The sequence below is a fragment of the Pinus tabuliformis genome, chromosome J (assembly GCF_031772625.1).
Source record: "Pinus tabuliformis cultivar Carrire ecotype Pingquan chromosome J, CPIR1, whole genome shotgun sequence".
NCBI lineage: Eukaryota > Viridiplantae > Streptophyta > Pinopsida > Pinales > Pinaceae > Pinus > Pinus tabuliformis.
This window is the reverse complement of record NC_142295.1, coordinates 903,209,702-903,229,406: the sequence shown is the minus strand read 5'-3', so window position 1 is coordinate 903,229,406 and position 19,705 is coordinate 903,209,702.

The following is a 19,705-nucleotide window of genomic DNA, read 5'->3' as shown; positions in this document are numbered from 1 at the left end:
TGGTGTAGTTTTAGTGAGTTATGATGCCTTCCCTCAACCACTGCTGAGCTCAACTATGCCATCCTCAACAAGACTTCCTCTTTTAGTGCTCACATGGGCCTATTACAAGAAATTTTTTCAATGAGCAAAGTAGGGATATAATAGATGATTTCAGGACTGATCTTACTTTGTCACGGGTGATCTTCATTGGAATATATACCTCCTCAACATAGAAAGATGATATGCTTAAGGAAGATGTCAAGGAGAAGAAAAAAAGAAGCACTTGCAGAGAAGAAGCACAAATAAGAACCATCACGCAGACATGGAGAGATCCTAGACCAAGAAAAAATAAAGACATTGCATGATGACTCAGAAGGTCCTGATGCTAATCCAAGCCCCTTTAGAGGGTGAAGATGAAGAACAAATAAAATCTCTCATCAAGAATGCAATACATAGTAGTAAAGAGAAGAGCTTGGCATTGCCACATCATGATGGAGTTCCATGTTATCAAGTCATGGCTTGTACAAGTGTTATCATAATGTCATATGTGTAACTATGTATTGCCACATCATTTATGGATGTAATTATTGTATTCTCAAAAAATGAAAAAATGTAAAAGAGGTGGAATTCCAAGAGTCATATGTGGAATATGTAAAGTCACATGTGGACAAAAGATTCTTATAGAAGTTGAAAATTCATTTAGGAGTCCAAGAGTCATGAGGGTAGCTCAAGAGTCATAGGGGATATGAAAGATAATTCCTCTTGTTATAAGAGAAACCTCATAACTCAAGCAAGGGGATTTTTGGAGGCTCAGACTTTGGAGATCTAGCCTTGGATTCTTCAACTTGGAATAAGAGAAAAGATCATTCTTTTGGAGAAGCAAGAAGTGACTTAATGTTCCACTACTAGAGCTAGTGGCTCACCATTGTAATTGTGTACTTGTATTTTTCACTTAATATTTGAATCACATTGAGCCAACACATTTTCATGCATGTATCTTGAATGTTGTAAGACTATTCTTTAAATGTTTGCGGTATATGTTATGTTCATACGTACTAAGGAAATTGAACTACTTCATTGGATTTGGTGCTTATCTTGTTGAATGTGTGTTGTATTTTCTTTAATATTTGTTGTGTATGTGTGAACTATTTCGCTAGATAACCAATGAATATTTGCTTACTCTCATGTGGATCTCTTAGGATATTACTATTAATTTCCTTCTAGAGACTCACTTTTATCTCCCCTCTCGTGAAGGCACCCTTTTACACAAAGCAATTGGTGTTTCGCAGTGTCAACTTACTTGCTAATTTCAGAGGATATGTATGCAATATCTTATGTTATTCCTTGCAGCCAAGGAAAACCTTATGTTATGGTGGTCGATTTGATACTCAATATGGGGATCCTGTTGCAAATAGTGTGAGGTCTAATTAGGACTTTACATAGGGGAGACCCCTTGTATTTTGGTGTATTTCTAACAACGTCAACATTTTGGCACTAGAGGGAGGGGCATATGACAAGGTGTTCCCGTTGAGCCTATTTTGAACTTCTTATCTCAAATGGATCATTCCCAAATCAATCCCAGGATGTTTTTCCAAGGATCTTGATCTTACCATCCCCACATAAACTGTTCATAACTTGTCTCAATTTAAGTTTGATGGAGAGGGTGGACTAACTATCCTTGAACATATGTTTTAATTTTCTCATTTTTTACTTACTAATGGAATACATTGTAAGGATGTTATGGCCATGTTGTTCACCCTCACATTTGAAGGTCTAGTCAAGAAGTGGTGTCATACATTACCAATTTCTTCTATCCATTCATTTGAGCATTTTGTTAAGGAGATTCATGAAGCCTTGAAAAATATGATTATCAATATGTATGTGATAGAATTGATCAGCTTAGAATTAATTTAGGCAGGTCTTTAGAGGATTTCCTTAATCGGTTTATTCACCTTTGTTGTGATTTTCCTGAAGAATATTTTGACTATAATTTTATCAACAAAAATTTTTAGAGCCTGATTCTTCTTTCTATCAAATCTTTTGGATTTGAACCCTTGAATGATTCCACTTTTCTAACTTACATTGACAATGAAACACCCCAAATATATGAGGAGGAACCTATTATTCCTTTTTTTTATTTCCCTCCTCCTTTTTAGTACCAATTTGGGTGCCTCCTTGTGATGATTTTGAAGTTGGGAAATCCGTAAATCAAATTGCTAATCTGTTTTCTCCACCTTCATTCACTTCCCATGATTGAATTCCAACAGAGGAAAGTTTGGAGTGGTTGATGAAGCCTAAGGTGAAGACTACTACCTTGATCCTTCAAGATGATATTAACACTCGTATTTTCAATATTGATTTTGATTTAATTAAAATTATGATTTCCTCAAGGGATACCCTTTAACCTCTACCATCCATCTTTCCTAATTCCTTGTTCCCCAGTCCGCTTGATCAAACTACTTTAAATCTTAATAATGTTCAATATTTTGTTTCAAGTGGTAATCAAGAACATGGTAGCTGCATTTTACATGTAAAGGAGAAAATTGTTGGACATGTGTCCTATATTTATTGCCTCTTTCAAGATGATAATTTTGCATCTTTGGCTGATCACCGATCTTGTAGTCTTGATAACTTGTCAAATGATTTTGAGCCCTACATTAAATTTGAGACTTTTGACAACCATCACCTTGACATCCAAGTTCCCAATGATACATATAGTGATGAGTTCCCATTTACATAAAATGATATCTTTCCCTCTTCAGAAGACTTGGATTTTCAAGATATTGATTCAGAACCTGCTTCTCATAGTGTATACTCTCAATTTATGGGTTGGGATACTCTTCCAATTCAGAATGATTATGAAATTTCTCTAATTCATACATCTGTAGATATCAAATATGGAGAAGTGGCCAAGTTTGATGAGAAATGACAACAAGAAATTAGACCAGTTTAATTTGTCCTTGAAGTATACTAAGAATTAAAATCGAATTCTATTCTCATGGCAACATGTAAATAGCTAATTAAGTTTAATTAACTTAATTAGCTTATGAATTTCAAGTTGGAAGTCTTTCTGAAGTCATGTATATATTCTCCCTAAGTTTTAGGGGTCCAATATGAGTTTAAATTGAGTTGAAAATTGGATCACTCAGTTTACTGAGTTAAGTTCAGTTAAATTAGTTCTAAATTATTTTTGGAACTAATAGAGAACTAACAGTTAGTTGGTGCACTAGTGCATCCACTATTGCTAGTCTAGTTAACTGAAGATTCCCTCATGAGAAACCCATGCATGTCAGTTCAAAGAAAGACCCAATTGAGACTAGAGTGCGGGGACAATTTACTATCAGTTCTATGATTTACTGAGTTGTAAATATCATGCATGCATCAGAGATTGATCCTATGTTTGGATTGCGCAGTTTTGGAAGCATGAATTCCCTTTAAATATAGGCTATTCATCCCAGGAATTATGCAAGAGATTAGGGGCTTGGAGAGTTGCAGAATTGGGTAAGTGTTGGCGAAGAGATAGCTTGTGAGTTGAGAGAGTTGAGCATACTTGTGTGGAATTGTTCTAGTGAGAACAAGCTTTGCATATTCACTCATATTTTTGATATATGTAGTACAGATAGCGGGGTTTTGAGAAGTGGCTTTCCCTAGATAGATATTGTTTTATGCGCCATTGATTTATCTTCTTCTTGTCTTTTGCTTTAGTACATTGCATGAGCTTGTGAATCTATAAAATTTTCTACATGGTATTGGAGCTAGATTTGTAGAAATTTTCTACATGGTATTAGAGGATGAGAACAATATACTAGCGAAGATTTCAAAGATTTGAGTTTTGGGTTACAAGTGAAATTTTAATTTGCAATACATACTTCAAGATCGACATATGGCATTCTACGGTTTGAGGCTCGAGTATGCCTTGGAAGGCAACTAAAATTTTATAGCCTAGAGGGATAGAATGGAGGCTAGGCTAGAGGATAATGACTTGAAGGAATTCATTGATCAAGAAATTCCTAAGCCAGCAACATCAGACACATAAAATTTGGCCGAATCGAAGAAGTGTGTGGTGAAGGCGAGGCGAATAATCCTTGAGGAAGTTTGATACCAAATTGTCTCGAGTCTCCATGGAAAGGAAACTCCATATGCTATGTGGAAAGCATTGAAGGAAATGTATCAAAAAAACAATGATTAAAGGAAATTGGCACTAAAGGACAAACTTCGAAAAATCAAAATGGAGAAAGGTGAGACTATTCCAAAATACTTGACCAAGTTCACTCAATGTTGTGATGAACTTGGAAGTGTTGGAGTCACAGTTTCCGAGGATGATATGGTGAGTCTAGCTCTTCTAGGACAACCAAAGAGTTGGCATAGTTATCAGGACTCTGTCAATAGTCGGGAGAAGCTACCAAATTGGGAACGACTATGGTCAGATTTGGTGTAGGGGGAGATCAAGAGGAACACCGGGTATGACTCTTCATCAAAGATTGATGATGGAGAGAATTGTGCCTTAGAGATTGAGGTGAAGAAGGGGAAGGGAAAGCTTCCCATTCCAAATCAAATTATTGTCATGGAGGTAAGAAGAAAGACATGATGAAAGTTAAGTGCTTTCATTGTCATGAGCTGGGCCATTTTACTACAAATTTCCCACTTAAGAAGTCCAAGAAGAAGTCCTCAGGAGGAGTGGTGGGTGAGCCTTTGGCCTCTTAATTCGAATTGGACTTTTCTATGATTTCATGCATTATGTCATTAATAATGGGAAATGTATGGTACTTTGATAGTGGAGCTTTATTACACATGACTGGCGACAAAGAGTTATTCAGTGACCTAGAGGAGAAATATCTCTATATGCATATCGAGATCGGTGACGGGGGGAAGTATAATGTTACTCGATTGGGGACAATTACTTTTTAGAGGGAGCATGGGGCTCCACTCAACTTGAAGAATGTTAGGTATGTGCCTAGGCTGAAGAAGAACTTGGTATCCATTTCCATGCTTGAGGACAGAGGCTATGATGTGATCTTGTCAAAAGGAAAGGGGTTCCTTCGACACATAGCCACAGGTCAAGTAAAGAAGATATGGATTCGGGTGAAGAATCTCTATAAGTTGGAGGTAGAGGAGTGTGCTTATTTGAGCACAAAAGCAGAAAGGGTGTAGAGACGAGACGTAGACAAGTTGTGTCATAGGCGATTGGGCCACTTGCATCATGGGGCTTTGAAGATATTGCAGCAGATCTCTACTGGTCTTCCCAAAGGTATGCTTGAGCAAGTTGATAAATGCAAGAGGTGTACTTTGGGAAAATACACCAAGTCTTCCTTTCGTGATAGAGATAGTCGAGTAGAGGCTATTCTAGAGTGAGTCCATTCAGATGTGTGTGGACCATTCTTGACAACATCCATGGACAAACACAGATATCATGTTATATTTTTTGATGACTTTTCTCAAAGATGCTAGATAGTTTTCTTGGAGAAAAAGGATCAAACCTTCACAAAGTTTTTTGAGTTTAAAGCATTGGTGGAAAAAGAGTCAGGAAAGAAGGTCAAAGCTCTATGGAGTGATAATGGTGTTGAGTATATCTCAAGCAAGTTTAATAACTTCTATGCAACAGAAGGGATTAAATGGGAGTTGACGGCACCCCATAACCCTCAGCAGAATGGGGTGGACGAGAGGAAGAAAAAAAGCATAGTAGGGGTAGCGAGGGCGATGTTGCATGATCAGGGTCTACCACTACACTTGTGGGCTGAGGCATGCAACACAAAAGTTTATGTTTATAACTGTAGCCCACACCAGATACTTGAGATGAAGACATTAGGGGAGGCTTATTCCGATAAGAGGCTAGATGTTGGCCACTTCAGGATTTTTGGTTCATTTGTATATTTCTATGTGACTAAATATGCACGAAAGAAGCTTGAGATGAAAACAGAGTTGTGTATATTTGTGGGGTACATTTATACACCTCACAACTATCACGTGTACTTGCTGACTAGCAGAATGACAATGGTTTGCAGGGACGTTAGATTTGATGAGGACAAGGCCATGAAAATTTCCATTGAGAGTGAGCTTGAGCTACATGCGGATGAGGAGCTTTTAGATCCTAAGGTTGAGGAGCCTCAGATTGTTTTGGAGAAGCCACATGCAGAGGATTCGAGAGTGGAGACATCCACTCAAGCAGAGTCTTCCAGAGAGGGAAGAAAGCGCACCAGAGAGGCTGACAAATTGTTGGATGATGCATGGGAGAATGTGGGAGCACCCACTTCTCAACATCGGCATAGGAGGTCATGTGAGAGGTACACTAGATACATGGCTCTTATGGGAAAATGTGTTGTGACAGAGCCATCTTCCTTTAAGGAAGCAGTGCAACAACCAGTTTGGGTTGTTTTGTGGCCAGCAACAACCCCCCTTCTTATTTAGTGTTATTCCTAATACTAAATAAGTGGGGACCCTTAGTTAAAATTTAAAAAAAATAAACTAGCGCTTATATTTCCTTTTTCAATAAAAATTTACCATCATAAAATTAGGAAGACCCCCTTGAGAAATCTAAAAATCTAAGTTCTATGATAAGGTAAGACAAAATATTTCCTTAGGAAATATCACATTGCAAAAGGATGACAGGATACCTCCTTACAAGCGGAATTCTAACATTACGAGATCGCGATAAGCGATAATAAAAAAATATCACATTGCATACATCAAAGACAACTTACATTGAAACACCTTAAATTGCCGATATGCGATGAAACATATTGCAAATCTCATTTCGCAGAAAATAGATTAACGAAGATTGTCATATATTACGTTCCTGCGATATTGCGATTTCGCGATAGAGTGGCAATGCGATATTGCGATTTCGCGATAGAGCGGCAATGTGATAATGCGATATAGCGAGCTATCAACATTGCGATGTTGTGATTCTGTGATGTTGTGATCTGCGATATTGCGAAGAAAATCGCAAAATCACTTCATCACAGATATTTCGGGCTCGTGGTTCAAAAAGTATTTTCCATAAACTAACACCTGGTTATGCGCTTTAGTGTTAATCAATGAGTTAGTTGCCAATTGTTAATCGAATATGGTTTCGTGCTTATCGAAAAGTCATTTCGCGTAAGGTGGTATATTTTATATGTCTTCGGCATTTAAAACTTTCCCATCACCCTTCTTTATCAATATTTTCACTTCACTTGTGAATTGCAGGAATGGAGAATAGAGAATGATACAAAGAAATACACAGGATATTATGGGAAAGAAAAGCAAAGCTCCGAGCTCTGAAGACAAAGAAATGGTACCCTTGTATACAGACATTGCCTGTAACAGAGATGCTGGTATTGCTACATGGGAAGGCATGTATAATCTACTTGAGGAGGAGAATCCCAGAGTAATGGAAGTTACTGCTACTGCGGGCTCACATAGTTCTTCTGAGGCATCCATCATAGAGCTAGCTTGTTCATTCTTACACTTGATAGCAACAAGGCCCAAAATTCTCCCATACACAGACATGGTTAAATGGATACTGGATAGCGTTGATATCAGAAATGGATAGTTTAAGACTCAGGGTCAAGAGCTTACGAATTCGTTATTTTCACATAATTTGAACTTTATATCTGCTAAAAGAAAACGCACAAAAGGTGAAAAATACACCAAGAAAGCCCGGATCAAGAAATGGAGGCAGTTTCTGATGCGCGATTAGCGCCTAGCACTAATCGCACATCGCTGAGAAAAATTTCTTGAAAAGGAAAGCTTATAATTGCTCAGTCACCTGTAAGCCCAAAAAAGTGGTAGGAAAGTAATAATAGAGGCAAAAAGTAAAATTTGAATCCGAAAACTAGTGGATGACTCTCAAGTGTATCATCAATTCTACCGAGAAGATGGTGCCAGCTCTTGCCGATTCTGTTTTCTCAGTTCAGCTAAAATCAGAAGTCGGCCAACCGACTCTTCTCAAACAGATGTTGAATGCGTGCGATTTCAAGGAGCAGATACAGAAGTAGTTTTAATTTTAGATTCAATTTTAGTTTTAATTTTGCTTTATTTTTGCCTGAAATGAGGACGGTCATTTAAACCGCATCCTGCATTTTTGTAATAAGTTATTTTTAGATTTAGTTAGTAGTATTTAAACCTTTCTCATGCATTTAGAGAAGGGTCCTGAAATTTGTCAAAATCTTATCCCCAGAACATGCACTTTTGTACCCTCTGAGGAGGTTTTGATGAATGAATGGAACAGGATTTATTGATACTTGCATTTAATATCTGCTATTGATGTTGCACTTTTGTACTCTTAGTGGATGTTAGATCAAGAAGATATAAATCATTATCACTTGAAGCTCATGAGTAGGACTAGTTATAAATGGTACTTCTATCTCTTAACTATTTCTTCCTTTGTGTTAAAGTGATATTCATGTTCAGTTGTTTATATATTGATGCGTGAATGCTTGAGTTATCATTTGGAACTTTTGTATGGTGATAGCTATTTATTTATGCTTAAGGTATGAATAGCTTATTATGCGATATGTTTTTCACAACTGTTTCGTCTAACTTTTATACGATGTGGTTCATCCTTATTGAATTCTTTTCTCATAACAGTTAAATGATCTTTATTACAAGTTGTTATTTGAAATCATTTTAGATCGCATAACAAAAAAATTACACCTCGGGTTAGGGTAGACTTAGATATTTTTGCTTATTAGAATACAATTTTCATATTGTTAGATTAGACTTAGAATAAAAGTACTCCATTTAGAAACTGTTAGAAAGAGAAATATCAATCCTTCACACACACACACATTAATTGGGAAATTGGTCCCATATCCCCAGTCGGACCCACTATACCAAACGGAAAAGGAGCTGCTAACCAAGGTCTGGACCGGGTGGGTATCCCCCTTGTTGTAGACCCGATTTTCGGGGCTTCAACATATTTGGCGCTAGAAGGAGGGCCCCGAACTGTGAATGGAAAGAAAATCTAAATCTAAATACCATTCTGAGAGTAAATCGCCCTCACCATCTCCCCTGACTTCTCCATTGCATTTAGAATCTTTAAATCCAGAGTCAGAAGTTGCCGGAGAAACAGCCATTGCTACAAACCCTCACATTTCAGAACAATATACTATTGAACCTCCTGAAGTTGAATCTTTGATTCACAAACTTCAGCGATTTTCTATATCTCCTCAAAAATCTGATAAATCTCAAGGCAGCGTGACTTCGCAATATAACCCTGCTCATTCTCAACCATCTGGAGTTGTAATATCCTCATCTTCTCAACCACAGGGATCATCTTCTACACTTTCCTCTGTTATTAGTTTAGCGATGGCCCAATCTCCATGTAATAACCCAGGGGTAGTCTTAATGCCTGCACCCTTGAGTCAACTACTGGTCCATCCTGAAAAATGGCTGCCTAAGTTTAATCATGAGGCAGGCATGCTGGTGGAAGAACATATAAATAACTTTATGCTATCCATAAATCTAAATGGAGTTACCAATGAAGACGTTGTTGTTCGACGTTTTCCTTATACTCTGCAAGGAACATCTGGATCATGGTATTTCTCATTACCATTTGGATCTATTACTAGTTGGGACATCTTCCAAGAACAATTCTTGACCAAGTTTGGTGATGATAGGTCTACGACGACATTGATCAATGACTTGTCTAACCTTAGGGCCGAGTCAAGAGAACCTATCAAAGATTTCAATTTACGTTTCAATAAAATCTTAAACAAAATTCCTACTGCTTCCCAGCCTAGTGAAGAAGTGCGAAGTGAATGGTACATCAGTGCTTTACCATCAAACATAGCAATCTTTGTTGATGGGGCTAAAAAACAACCTTAGTTGAAAATATGAAAGAAGTAATAACAGTAGAGAAATGTATTATGGCCCTAGAAAAGAAAAACGCGATAGAAGAACGAAAATTTAAGAAGGTTTCTTTCAAAGAAGATCCTAAGAAAAAACAATCGAAAGATCCATTCGATTTATAAGGATTACAAAAAGTTTTGAAGACCATGTCTAATGAGATGGTCGACATTAAGAAACAAGTGGCAGAAACTTCTTCTAAAAAGCCATACAGGCCTTTTAAAAGAAATCCTTCAACCGATTCCAAAGCCCCTAATGCAATTACGAGTGCTGAATCAGAAGAAGAAGAAGAAGAAATCGCTACTAAAGAACATACCGACAAAGAATAAGTTGTAGAGTTACAAGGTATGTGGGATTTCATCCTCCTAGATGAAGAGGATCAAGAGGCATTCCTGGTTAGTAATCGCAGTAGAAATCAACTTGATCCCCCTCAACCTACACCTAAGCCAAAGAGCGCAAGCTCAATGACCAAGGATAAAATCGCAACCAAGAAATTGACATCTAAAGTGACTCAAACCAACCCAGTCCAAACAGAACCATCAACTCCATATAAAATGCTGATCGTTTCGGATGAAATGGCGTATAATATCATAGAAGACATGAAAAAGACTAGGGCCAATATCACTTTTTACGAATTAAGCAAGTTAAAACACCAACAAAAATTACTTTTGAAAGAATTACATGCTGTACCAGTTGCACCTTTGCCTGCCACTGTAATCTCTCAAGCTTCCCATGACATGGGAAGACCTCCAACTAATGCGATGAATAAGGTTGATCCAAATGATATCTCCTTAATTGGAGGAAGATCGAGATCTCATACTCCCCCATTTCTCCTTATGAAATTTTCAATAAAAATTTGCATAATTGCTTAGTGGATTCTGGAGCTTCATCGAATATCTTACCAAAGTCAATATGTGCAAAATTGAACGTTCAACCCCAAAAATCCGCTGTGCACATAGTCCAATTAGATCGATCGCAAGTCAAAGTAATTGGAGAATTAAATCAGGTTACCATAAGGTTGTCATCCAACCCAAAGGTATGTCAAGTTATCGACATTTTAGTTGCTGATATTCCGGAATTTTATGGCTTAATCCTTAGCAGAGATTGGTTAGAAAAACTTCATGGATACTTTGCAACTGACTGGTCCCACATGTGGCTCCCTTATAATGGTAAACCGAACCAAATAAAAGTTGAGCGCGAACAACATCAGAAATATATAGTAACAGAACTAGAGGGAGAAAATGAACCAGTAGCATATAGAAATAACATCATTGGCAACTATTCAGTAGATTCTTTCCTAGGAAATTTTAATGCTCATACTTCACCTTACTTAGAACATTCTGTTTTATCTCAAGTAGAAAATTTCTCTCAAATAGATAGTTCTAAATGTATTAATTTTATAGATAGTCCCATAAATAAATCTTTGTTTTGGAAGTTATTTTTTTATGGTTATAAGTCTAACGAAGGAGCAGGAGCAGGATCCGTGTTAATAATCCTAGACAAAGATAAAACTATGCTAACTTGCAGACTCGAATTTGATTACACCAACAATACCGCAGAATACGAGGCTTTAATCCAAGGGTTGTACAAAGTAATTGGATTAGACGTCAAATACCTTCACGTTTTCGGAGATTATGAAATTGCAATCAGACAGGTACGTAATACTATACACTGTTTATCAGGTCATTTAAAACATTACCAATCTTTAGTTCAAGATCTAACTGAACATTTTATAGCATTTAATATGTCATCAATTCCCATACTCCAGAATGCTAGTGCAGACCTCTTAGCCAACGTAGCTTCCAAGCTCATTCCTTCAGAAGATTTTAGCATTGACAGATTTTCAATTGAGTTAATTTTTAGACCATCTATTCCTGATAACATTACCAATTGGAGGATTTTCAACGACGATCCTGATATTGTGAGTTTCCTCACATCTGAAGGATCCTACACCAATCAAATAATTGCCGAAGACCAACATGACCAACAATTGCAACAGGATAGTACTAACAATGTTATACCTAAATCAGTGGTCAAATTAGAAGACCTTTATGATTTGAAAGATCGATTCAAAAGATCTACCAATTCAAAACTCCAAAGCTCAACTTTGAATTATGAATTAGTAAATCTAGGAACTGATGCCAAACCGCAGAATATCAACTTAGGTCTTGGCCTAGCTCCTGAAGAAAAATTAGCGTATATTCGTCTCTTGAGACAATACAAAAGTGTCTTTGCTTGGAATTACGATGAACTCAAAACATAGGACACCTCCATCATCCATCATACTCTTCCAATGATCGATAATGAAAAACCTATCAAAAAAAAGTTGAGAAAGATCCATACCAATCTAGAAAACCAGATCAAATATGAACTCAATAAGTTATTGAAAGCCAAAATAATTTTTCTTGTTCGACATTCCAAATGGGTCTCCAATATGGTACCTGTTAGAAAGAAAAACAAAGATATTAGAATCTGCATTGACTTTCGAAATCTTAACAAGGCCAGCCAAAAGGACAATTTTCCTTTGCCCCCCATGGAACAAATACTGTAGGCAGTTGCGGGATCAGAATTAATGTCATTCTTGGATGGATTCTCAGGATACAATCAAGTGTTGGTACATCCCGATGATCAATTAAAAACTACATTCAGAACTAAACGGGGCACATACGCATATGAAAAGATGCCATTTGGTTTGATTAACGCGGGTGTCACATTTCAGAGAGCCATGGACATCGCATTCAAGGGGTTAGTTGATAAATCAATAGTAATCTATTTGATGATATAACTGTATATTCCAAAAAACAAAACAATCATCTCAAAGATTTAAAACAAATCTTCCAATGCTGTTTAAGGTATGGGATTTCACTTAACCCGAAAAAATCCTTTTTCGCATTAAGTGAAGGAAAACTTCTCGGATTCATGGTGTCAAAATCTAGAATTCACATTGATCCTGACAGAATCAAGGAAATTTCCGCAGTACCCCTACCTCACAACAAGAAAGCCATGCAATCTTTTCTTGGCCAGATCAACTTTGTAAAGAGGTTTGTTCCAGATTTTTCAAGAATTGTGTCTCCTTTACAAGCAATGATTAAAAAGAATGCAAACTTTAAATGGGGCCAAGATGAACATGAGGCATTCAATCTGATCAAACAAGCAATTATTAATGCTCCATCTTTAGCAACTCCAAATTTTTCCGACCCTTTTATTTTGTATACATTTGCCTCGGATAGATCATATGCTGCGATACTCACTCAAGCAAATCAAGAAAAGGTGGAAGCCCCAATTTCTTTTTTCAGTTCCAATTTACAAGGAACTGAGTTGAATTATTCAGATGTGGAGAAACAAGCTTATGCTGTTTTCAAAGAAATTAAATATTTCAGACCTTTTTTACTCAAAACACATACCAAAATCATAGTACCGTTTCTAGCGGTAAGAAATCTTCTAGTACAGAAGGATGTGGGTGAGAAAATGGCCAATTGGGTTACTGCCTTACATGAATATAACGTAGAAATCAGACTAGCAAGTATTGTAAAAGGTCGAGGCTTTTGCAAAATGCTAGCCGGAGCATTGCTAATTTCCAAAAATCCATTTGTAGAGGTACAAGTGTACGAGGTAAGCCTAAACAATTTTGAGTCATTATACACTGATATTATTTATTATCTAAAGAATGGATATGCTCCTTCAAATCTCGATCATACAAAGAAAAGAGCTCTAAGGTTAAAAGCCAAACAATATCAGCTCATGAATGATGTTATTTTTAGAATAAATTATGACTATGTTCTCCTTAGATGTCTTGAGAAATCTAAAGCTGAAAAAGTCTTGCAGGAACTCCATGATGGGCCAGCAGGCGGACACTATGCTAGAGATGCAACTGCTCACAAAATTTTACACGCAGGCTATTACTGGCCCACTTTATTCAAAGATGCACATAACTACGTAAGGAAATGTCAAGTCTGTCAAACCGCTGCTGGGAGACAAAAGAAACCATCCTTGCCACTGCAACAAGTTAACATTGAATAGCCTTTCGATCAGTGGGGATTGGACGTAATATGTTATGAACCCAGCTCACAAAAAGATAGAAAAGAGAGATCCACGACTTAGAATTCAGCCTCTTCGAGGGGGCAACCTCCTTTACATTACATAAATGAACAATTCTTGGATGATACAAATGAAAATACCTCCTTTCTATATATAGGAGTCTAAGTGGTCCCAATACAATCAAAGCCTACATAACAATAATATTGTAGGGCACAACAATAACATTAGTGGGCTTCTATGTGGCACAATAGTAACAATATGGGCACTACATGGGTACATAAATATAAATAAGGGGTATAACTACAATATTAATGGGGTAATCATTAGTATTATAGGGACCCAACATGCCCCTCTCCTTCAAAAAAGTGTTGTCCTCAACGCTTGAGTAGTTCAGGATACTTCTGCATAAAATTCTCATCCTCCCATGTGGAATCTTCAGCGGATAAGTTCTTCCACTTGATAAGGTACTCTGAAATTGATCGATTTCGTAGCTGTCGAGTTCTTGTTTCTATAACTGCTTCCGGTTCCAATATAATTTTTCCTTCTTCGTCAAGTTCTGGCAATATTGTTTGAACTGGGAGCTTGTCGCCTATAACCTTCTTTAAGCATGAAACATGGAAAACTGGGTGCAATCGAGAAGCTGCAGGAAGCTCCAATTTGTATGCCATAGTACCAATCTTTTGCAACACCTTGTATGGACCATAATACTTTGGTGATAATTTATTATCCTTCTTAGCTTGCTTGAGGGACATTTGCTTATATGGTTGTAGCCGTAGGAATACCCAATCACCTACATCAAAACTTCTTTCACTGCGATGTTGATCTGCCTGTTGTTTCATTCTATTCTGTGCCAACACAAGGTTATCCTTTAAGAGTTGGAGGACTTGTTGTTGATGTTCGATGTGATGTTCCACTGCCTGAACCTTAGAATTTTCTCTTAAATATGATGTGATGGATGGTGGTTGATACCCATAAAGTGCCATAAATGGGGTCATTTTTGTTGCTGTATGAAAGGAAGTGTTATACCACCATTCAGCCAGAGGCAACCATTTGACCCATTGTGTCTGTTTATCAGATACAAAGCAACGAAGATATCCTTCCAAACATTTGTTTACTATCTCAGTTTGCCCATCAGATTGAGGATGATAAGATGAGCTATGAGCTAACTGAGTACCAAGACAAGAAAATAATTCTGTCCAAAAATTTCCAGTGAAAATGGGATCTCTGTCACTTACAATAATCTTTGGGTTTCCATGTAGCTTTTGAATTGTTTCCATAAATGCAGTAGAAACTGTACTGGCTTTAAATGGATGTGATAATGCACAAAAGTGTGCATACTTGGTAAGTCTGTCAACTACCACCATGATGACACTCTTTCCCTCAGACTTGGGTAAACCTGTGATAAAATCCATTGAACCTCCTCCCAACGTTGGCTTGGAATGGATAAAGGTTGTAATAGACCCGGTGTCTTAATTGTTTCAACTTTATTTTGCTGGCAAACCAAACATTCTGCCACAAACTTTTGAATATCTGATTTAAGGCCATCCCAAAAAAATTCCTTCTTAACCCTGTGGTAAGTTTTTAAAAATCCTGAGTGCCCTCCTAAGGGAGAAGTGTGCAATTCCATAAGAATCTTTTGTTTTAGCTGGGAATTCTTACAGAGGTATAAGCGATCTTTGTACCATAACGAATCATTTTTCCAGCTAAATGTATCAGACGTACTGGAATCTTGTTGTAGCTTTCGAATAAGTGCCCACACTTCTTCGTCATTCTTCCATTCCTTCCTTGCTTCATTTATCCAATCTGGTTGGATAATAGAAATAGCGCACAACAATGCTTCCACATCCTCATCCTTTCTTGAGAGTGCATCTGCCACCACATTTTGCTTCCCTTTTTGTAGATGATTTCAAAGTCATAACCCAACATCTTTGTGACCCACTTTTGTTGCTCTTCAGAGGATAATCTTTGTTCTAAAAAGTATTTAAGGCTATCATGATCTGTTTTTACCTTGAAGTGTCTTCCCATTAGGTAGGGTCGCCATTTCTTAAGTGCATGGAGTATTGCCAACATTTCCTTCTCATAAATAGCTTTTCTTAAAAACTTTCCCTTGATTGGACGACTTTCAAAAGCAATGGGTCTTTCATCTTGCATTAGAACAGCACCAATTCCATTTCCTGAAGCATCACATTCCACAATAAAGGTTTTTGTGAAGTCCGGTGTAGCTAAGACCGGTGCTTGGCACATTGCCTCTTTAAGATGTTCAAAGGCCTTTGTTGCTTCCGGAGTCCATGAAAATGCATCTTTCTTCAATAATGTTGTTAGAGGTGCTGCTATTCTCCCATAATTCTTAACAAACTTGCGATAATACCCTGTCAACCCAAGAAATCCTCGCAGATGCTTTATGGATGTGGGGATTTTCCATTCCTTAATGGCTTTAATTTTGCTAGGGTCTACCTTAACTCCTTCATGAGATACAATATGACCCAAATATTCCACCTCCTGGACTCCAAAGAAACATTTGGATCTTTTGGCATATAATTGTTTCTCTTCCAATAGTTGTAGCACCCTGTCAACATGTTCAACATGATCCTTCCAAGACTTGCTGTAGATAAGTATATCATCAAAAAATACTAACACAAATTTTCTAAGGAATGGTTTGAAAATTGAATTCATCAAACCTTGAAATGTTGAAGGTGCATTGGTAAGGCCAAAAGGCATGACCAAAAATTCATAATGACCCTCATGAGTTCTAAATGCTGTTTTCGGAATGTCTTCAATCTTCATTCTGATTTGATGATATCCTGAACGAAGATCCAACTTGGTGAAGTAAATTGATCCATGCAATTCATCCAGTAATTCATCAATGACAGGAATGGGGAACTTATCTTTAATAGTGAGCTTGTTGAGCTCCCTATAATCCGGACACATGCGCCATGATCCATCCTTCTTGTGCACCAATACTACTGGAGCAGAGAAAGAACTTTGACTCGGTTGAATTATACCAGCCTCTAGCATTTCTGCAACCATACGTTCAATTTCACTTTTTTGGACATAGGGATATCTGTACGGCCTGATGTTTGGAGGAACACTTCCTGGAATCAGATGAATAGCATGATCATGATCACGCATAGGTGGGAGACCTTTGGGAGTCTCAAATACCTTGGAATGATTGTCCAGGACTTTTTGGAGATCTGGAGAAATAGATGATTCTAATGTGGAAACATCTAGCGAACATAATTGTGCAATTACACCTCTTTGCTCCTTTTTTAGAAGCTTTGTCATACCATTAGAGCTGATTATCTTTCCTGGTTTCCCTGCAATACCCCTTAATTCAACTTCCTTTCCTTCCACAGAAAATTTCATGAAAAGTTCTTGAAAATTAAAAGCTATTGTACCCAAGGATTGTAGCCATTGGACTCCTAGTACAACATCAGCACCTCCCATTGGAATGGAAAGCATTGGGCTAGTCAATACATATTCTCCCATGGATAGCTTGATATTATGGCACTTTCCAGAGCAATTTATTGTTCCTCCATTTGCAATCATCACTTGACACTCTGGTGCTGGATATAGGAAGCAATTCAATTCTTTTGCTACCCTACAATGAATAAAATTGTGGGTGCTTCCTGAATCAATCAACACTATTACCTTTTTCTTCTTGATTTGTCCTTCTATCTTGATGGTTTGAGGAGTGGTAATTCCTGCCAATGCATTACAAGATATGGTTGGATTTATTTGTTCTTCATATAGGCTTTGTTCCTGGAATATATCCTCTTCTTTTGACCTTTCTTGCTCCTTTTCTTCTTCCTCTTCACAATCTATGTAGAATAATTTCTTCTCAGCACACTTATGACCTTTTGTGTATTTGCTATCACAATTGTAACAAAGCCCTTTTGCTCTTTTTTCTTCCAATTGTTGTGGTGTCAACCTTGTAGGTTGTGGAAGACTATGGGCAACAACACTTCCATCTTTATAGTTGTGAATGGTATGCTTCCTAGTTGCCATAATTTTGCTTTCCATTTTTCTTGCTAACCTGAATGCCTTCTCTAATGAATCAGGTTCCCAAAGGCGCACATCATGTTGGATATTATCCTTTAAAGACCCTATGAACACATCAATCCTATGCTCCTCTGGAATATCTTTTATCCTTATGTTCAATTTTTGGAACTCCTCAATGTGCTCCATTATTGAACCCTTTTGTTTGAGATTATCAATTGGCTAAAAAAAGTGTTGCTTTTTGTATCCTCATAATGTGCTATCAATTCTTCCGTAAAAATTGCCCAAGTGATAAATTGTTTACGAGAACAAAGCCATTGATACCATACAAACTGATTTGGTTCCAAATATAAAGTTGCCATACGTACCTTTTGTGTGTTTTGCACATTATTGAGATCGAAGAATTGCTCCATCTGTAATATCCATGTGGCGGGATCCTTGCCATCAAACTTCCTCATATCGATTTTTGGAACATGGTGAGTCTTCGATCCAACATTAGAGTCTATGGAATCATGATTAACATTTCTTTTATTCTCATCATGAGTTTCCTTTACTACCTTTTCACCATTAGTGACCCTTTCTTGTAGCAACTTCTTCAATTCATCCATCTTATCATCTATGCCATCAATTTTAGCGTCAATCTTAGCTTCCATGCCATCAATTTTAGCGTCAATCTTAGCTTCCATGCCATCCATCTTAGCTTCCATTCCCTTTATCTTAGATTCCACGCCATTTACCTTAGATTCCACGCCACTTATCTTAGCTTCTGTTAGCTTTTGTGAGCGTGACATTTGTTGCACTTGTTCTTGTAATTTTGATATATCATGTAGCATTTCTTCCTCTTCTTCATGAGTCATGCTAGAGCTTTCAGGTTCCTTACTAGGTGTTTGCATTTTCTTTCCTCGGGGCATCAGTTACCGATAATAATGCTTTACTATGCCCTTTGAATTCCGTTAAACCAAGCTTACACAAAAATTTAAAAAAAAACTACACACCTTTGTTCACTTTATAGAAGCCTGATATTGAATCTGATGTATCTCTGTTATTTCGGATCATCCAGTTCTAAAATTGCTATCTGAAGTAGCCTTCTGCGTCCTCTTTCCAATGCCACAAGTCTGAGCCAAATTGGATTCTCCAAGGAAGAGTTATGTGAAATCTCTCACAGTGACTTGCTTTTAGATTGGTTCAGTAGAGCGAACTTGTATGACGTGCCACGAGTCACTGTTTCAACCTTTGAATCTGAAACTCACCCACAAGAAACTACAGTCCGTCTTCTTTATGTACCTTTTTACGAAATTTCAATCCGATCCTTAGAGAGAGAGTTATGACGATTTTCCCCAGGTCACCTGTTTTGAATGTAATTTAGGAGTCTGCAAAAAGACCAACTTCCTCAGATAATATCTCCGAAAATATCGCGCGAAAAGTTCTGAAATTCGGACCCAAGGTTCAGCGCCAATTCTTCTGAAATGGGTTTTTTTTGCGACTTCTGAAACGTCACAGAAAAAAAGTTATAGCGAAAATTCCACGATGACCTGTTTGGAGCAGCGAAACCCTAGAATCCAAAGCTCTGATACCAAATGTTATGAACCCAGCTCACAAAAAGATAGAAAAGAGAGATCCACGACTTAGAATTCAGCCTCTTCGAGGGGGCAACCTCCTTTACATTACATAAATGAACAATTCTTGGATGATACAAATGAAAATACCTCCTTTCTATATATAGGAGTCTAAGTGGTCCCAATACAATCAAAGCCTACATAACAATAATATTGTAGGGCACAACAATAACATTAGTGGGCTTCTATGTGGCACAATAGTAACAATATGGGCACTACATGGGTACATAAATATAAATAAGGGGTAT